Here is a 6,000-nt window from a genome sequence, read left to right as displayed (position 1 = left end):
TCTGGTTGAAATCCGTTCTTTGTCACATTGTATCTAGCGAGGGGATCCAAATGGATAGGTAGAAGATCTAAGTAGTGAAACAATGGTCCAGGCCACCTCTTCTACAGATATCAGAAGTTTCATAGGTCTAGCCGGTAGATATAGAATTTTTGTGGAAGGATTTTCATCCATAGCTTCATCATTGACTAGGTTGACTCGGAAGATGGTCAAGTTTAAATGGTCAGATAACTGTGAGAAAACCTTCAAAATTAAAATCTAACTTAACTACAACTCTTGTCTTGATTGTACTAGAGGGTTCAGATGGTTATATGATCTATTGTGACGCATCAAGAGTTGGCCTAATTTTTTGTTGATGAAGTGAGATAATGTTATATCTTATGCTTTTAGACAGCTTAAGGTGCATGAGAAGAATTATCAAACTCATGACCTCGAGCTTGCAATAGTGGTGTTTGCAGTCAAGGTATGGAGACACTACTGGTATGGTGTTCATGTAGATGTGTTCACTGACCATAAGAGCCTTCAGTATGTGGTCACCCATAAGGAGTTGAATCTTTTCCAGAGGGGATGGCTTGAGTTCCTTAAGGATTATGATATGACTGTGCATTACCATCTTTATAAGTTGAATGTAGTAGCAGATTATCTTAGAAGACTATCTATGGGTAGTGTAGCCCATGTTGAGGAAGAAAGAAAGGAGCTAGTGAAGGATGTTCACAAGCTTGCTTGCTTAGGAGTTTGCCTTATGAGCATATTAGACAGTGGTGTAACAGTTCAGAATGGGGCAACATCCTCTATGATAGTAGAGATTAGGGAAAAGCAAGACAGTGATTCAATCTTTCTTGAACATAAGGGTGCAGTCCATAAAGAGAGAGTGGAGATTTTCTCCCAATGGGGAGATTGTGTACTTTTCTACCAGGGTATATTATGTGTTCCTGATGTGGGTGAGTTGAGGCATCTTATTCTTGCAGTAGCCAATAACTCTAGATATTCTATTCCCCTAGGTGCCATTTATATGTATTGTGATTTGGGGGGAAGTCTATTGGTGGAATGGAATATATCATATTTTGTGAGTAAGTTCCATAATTCTCAGCAAGTAAAGGTAGAACATCAGAAACCAGGGTTATGACGAAAGAGATCGACATTCCTACTTGGAAGTGGAAAGGGATCAATATGGATTTCATCACATGGTTACTCCGTACTCGCAGACAGCATGAATCCATTTGTGTGATAGTCGATAGGATGACTAAGTCTTTTTTCGCTTTTTGGCGGTCAAGATTACAGATTTTGCAGAGGATTATGCCAAGCTTTACATTAATGAAATTATGAGGTTACATGGGTTTCCTTTGTCTATCATCTCCGATAGAGGTCGTATTTTTACCTCTCATTTTTGGAAGTCATTTAAGAAGGGTCTTGATAATCAAGTTAAATTGAGCACAACATTTTATCCATAGACGGATCGACAGGCAGAGCGTACCATTCATACCCTAGAGGATATGTTGAGAGATTGTGTGATCGATTTCAAGGGTAGTTGGTGTAACGACCTGTTTAGTCGATTCGCGCAGCAGAGTTTAGTTTTGAAAATAACTGGTTGTGTCGACGGACCACACGACGGACCGTCGTGGTCACGATGGATCGTCGAGGGTCTCCGTCCCAAAACACTTAAACTCTGAAAAATTTGGGTCTTGAGATCGACTCTCTGAACTTCGCGACGGAATGATAGGACAAACTGTCGTTGGCATGCCGGACCGTCACAAATCATTCCATAGAATTAACTCTCTGAACTTTGTGACGGACCTGTAGGACGGACCGTTACAGTCAAGACGGACCGTCACAGGCTCCGTAAGTCCATTCGGGTCGGAATTCTGCTAAAGTTGTTAAAGGGGTGTTTTGGACTATTCATGATTATAATTATAAAGTTAGTAGGTTAATTCTAATAAATTATTTACTTGGGGGTTAAAGGAGACAACTTAAACCTAAATAATTGACTACTTTCATCATAATGAGTTATAGGATAATTAGGGTAAAAGAGAAAGAAATTGGAGAGGAAAAATAAAAGGAACAGAGGGACAAACGAGCGAGAGTTAGAGAGAACGTAGGGGAAAGCAAAGGTTTTGGGGGATAGCTTGCTTGATTACGATTCTTTGGTGGAGGTTGGTTATGGTTTATGCAATTCCGTAGTAAACTCTTAATAGTGATTGATATGTATTGGGTGATTTCGTAAAATCTTCTATATGCTTGATAGTGTGTTTGCATGATGTGATTATGTAATTGTGATGGATTAGAATGTGGAGGTTATTGAATCTTTAAGCCTAAAATCTCTCTAGTAAGATGACGACTGGGCATAAAGAAGGATTGATGAACTAATAGAATTAGATTAGTGGATCGGAGTGTCACGTTCCGACACCATGATAGTACTAGGGGATCGGAGTGTCACGTTCCGACACAGAATGTAGGGGATCGAAGTGTCACGTTCCGACACAGAATGTAGGGGATCAAAGTGTCACGTTCCGACACAGGGATAGTAGGGGATCGGAGTGTCACGTTCCGACACCAGGATAGTATTAGGGGATCGGAGTGTCACGTTTCGACACATAGTAGTAGGGGATCGGAGTGTCGCGTTCCGACACAATAAGAACAAAGAGAATAAATCTTGTTATCACCTGTTAAGTATTAAGTTGGTTTTATGCTACTATTTGATATATATTGTTTTCTATTTTGAGTTGGCCGATGATACCTACTCAGTACTTGTGCCTCTACTTGTATGTTTCTCTTTGTTATTTGTGTAGTGGAGCAAACGTACCATCGACTTCGACTCGTCCACAACTCTAGCCAGTCTTCAGTATATCAGAATTCAGGGTGAGCTACTGTTTCTAGCTCGAACTGGACTCTTTCCTTCACGTCTTGATGTCTTGAAGTTCGGACATGGACCATCTCTTTTACTTGTTTTAGTTTCTTGAATACTCTTAGACTTAGAAATTTCAGGATAGATGTTCTTGGTATGATGACTTCCAGATTTTAGGGATAATAATAAGTATTGAGTTTTAAAAGTTATTTAATCGATGCTCATTAATGAGTTTTAAGTCTTCCGCATTATATTCTGTTTATTATGGTTGAAATATTGGGGTTTAGATTTGTTGGTTCTCTCACATAGCAAGATAAGTGTGGGTGCCACTCGCGGCTCGTTTTGGGTCGTGACAAACTTGGTATCAGAGCATTAGGTTTGTTGGTCTCATCACACAAGAACGAGTCTAGTAGAGTCTTGAGGAACGGTAGGGGGACGCCTTTACTTTTCTTTGAGAGGCTATAGGACTTTAGGAAAATTCCATTCTTTCTTTCTTTCGTGCTATTACTTGGATCCAATTGGTATCTAGGTGATACAAATTTGTATCTGACCATCTTCACTCTATTTCGCAGATGGTCAGAACTAGAGCAACAACTCTGCCAACACCAACACCGGCAAGACAAGATGCGTCTGAGCCAGCCACTGGGGCTGTAGCTCGAAGAGGAGCAGTGGCAAGAGGCCGTGGTAGAGGTCATGGGAGGACGTCCTCTAGAGGAAGAGGACAAGCACCTGGCCCATCTAGTCTAGGGTGGTGACTCCTCCACCGACTGAGGAAGAATTAAGAGAGGGTGAGGGATAGGATGAGAGATGAGTTCCTGAGCCTAGAGCAAGGCAGGATTTCGGTTACTGCGTATGAGGCTAAGTTTCGTGCATTATCCAGGTATTCCACCGTGCTTTGCTTCACTCCACAAGAGCAGATTCGCCGTTTTGTAAAGGGATTGAGGTCAGATTTGCAGATTCCTGCCTTACTGGTAGCTACTGCAGCAAAATCCTTTCAGGAAGTGGTAGACTTTGTGATAGAGGTGGAGGGAGTGAAGTCAGATGACTTCACCATGGCATCAACAACAAAGAAGTTTTGTAAGGGAGGTGAGTTTAGTGGTTCTTAGTCCATAGGGCAGAGTTCAGGAAGTTATCCAGCCCGACCTTTTCAGTCTTCATTGCAGACTGTAGTTGGGGGTCCACCGCAGATCGGTCAACATTTCTCTGAGTTTGGAGGTTACCCCCAGACTTCGTCATTCTCACATACACCTATGCTTGAATCCACAGAATGTTATGGATGTGGGGAGACTGGACATATTATGAGGTATTGTCCAAAACAGAGTTACAGACCCCCAATAGTCAGATGTAGAGGTGGTCATGGAAGAGGCCGTCATTCTGGAGGACGTGGTGGCTGAGGTAATGGTGGTCACCAAAACGGACGGGGTGACAGGCAAACTGGAACTACTGCAGCGCAACATGGTAGGGGCAACAGACACACAGGTGATAGGGCCCATTGTTATGCTTTCCCTGGGAGGTCTGAAGCGGAGACATCTGATGTTGTTATCACAGGTAATGTTTTGGTTTGTGATTGCATGGCTTCTGTATTATTTGATCCTGCCTCCACATTTCAATATGTATCTTCCTCATTTGCTACTAGTCTTAATTTACATTGTGAATTGCTTGACATGCCTATTCGTGTTTCTACTCCGGTGGGTGAGTCTGTGATAGTTGAAAAGGTGTATAGGTCTTGTCTTGAATTTTATGGGGAGCAATACTCATGTAGACTTGGTTATCTTAGAAATGGTTGTTTTCTATGTAATTCTGGGTATGACTTGGCTTTCTCCAAACTTTGCAATCTTAGATTGTAATGCCAAAACTGTGACATTGGCCAAGCCTGGGACAAATCTGCTAGTGTGGGAGGGTGACTATACTTCCACCCCAGTTCATATCATCTCCATTCTTCGTGCTAAGAGAATGGTTAGTAAGGGTTGTTTAGCTTTCTTGGCACATCTCAGGGATGATACTACCCAAGTACCTTCAATTGAGTTGGTTACTATAGTCCGTGAGTTTCTGGATGTGTTTCCTGCAGACCTTCCTGGTACGCCACCGGATAGGAATATTGACTTTTGCATTGATATGGAGCCGGGTACTCGCCCCATTTCCATACCCCCTTATAGAATGGCTCCCGCTGAGTTAAGGGAGTTAACGGCCCAACTTCAAGAGTTGTTAGGTAAAGGCTTCATTAGACCAAGCGCTTCCCCTTGGGGTGCTCCGGTTTTATTTGTTAAGAAAAAGGATGGGAGTTTTTGGATGTGCATAGACTACAGGCAACTAAATAAAGTAACTGTTAAGAACAAGTATCCTCTTCCTCGTATTGAAGATTTGTTCAACCAGTTACAAGGTGCTTGTACCTTCTCAAAAATCGACTTGAGATCTGGTTATCATCAATTGAAAATACTGGCAGCAGATGTGCCAAAGACTGCTTTTTGAACCAGTTATGGGCCTTATGAATTTTTAGCAATGTCTTTTGGACTTACGAATGCCCCTGCTGCTTTCATGAGTCTGATGAACGGGATTTTTAAGCCATATCTGGATCTCTTTGTCCTTGTATTCATTGATGATATACATGTATACTCAAAGAGCAGGGAAGAACATGAGGAGCACTTGAGAATTGTATTGGAAATGTTGAGGGAGAAAAAGCTTTCTGCCAAATTCTCCAAGTATGAGTTTTGGCTAGATTCAGTGTCATTCTTGGGGCATGTGGTTTCTAAGGATGGAGAGATGGATGGAACTACTGAAGGACTACGATATCACTATTTTGTATCACCCAGGAAAAGCTTACGTTGTGGCAGATGCGTTAAGTAGAAAAGCAGGAAGCATGGGAAGCCTAGCTCACTTGCATGTTTCTAAACGCCCATTGGCTAGAGAGGTTCAGACTCTGGCTAACGACTTTATGAGGCTAGAATTAAACGAGAAGGGAGGATTTTTGGCTTGTGTTGAGGCAAGATCTTCCTTTCTTGACAAGATTAAGGGAAAGCAGTTTACTGATTAGAAACTGATTAGGATTCGAGAGAAGGTATTGCGAGGGGAGGCTAAAGAAGCAAAAATCGATGAGGAAGGTCTTTTGAGAATTAAGGGAAGGGTATGTGTACCCCGCTCCGTCGATGATTTCATTTACACTA

This window comes from Solanum lycopersicum, chromosome 11 (assembly GCF_036512215.1).
Source record: "Solanum lycopersicum chromosome 11, SLM_r2.1".
NCBI classification, from domain to species: Eukaryota; Viridiplantae; Streptophyta; class Magnoliopsida; order Solanales; family Solanaceae; genus Solanum; species Solanum lycopersicum.
Note: the sequence above shows the minus strand (reverse complement) of the source record.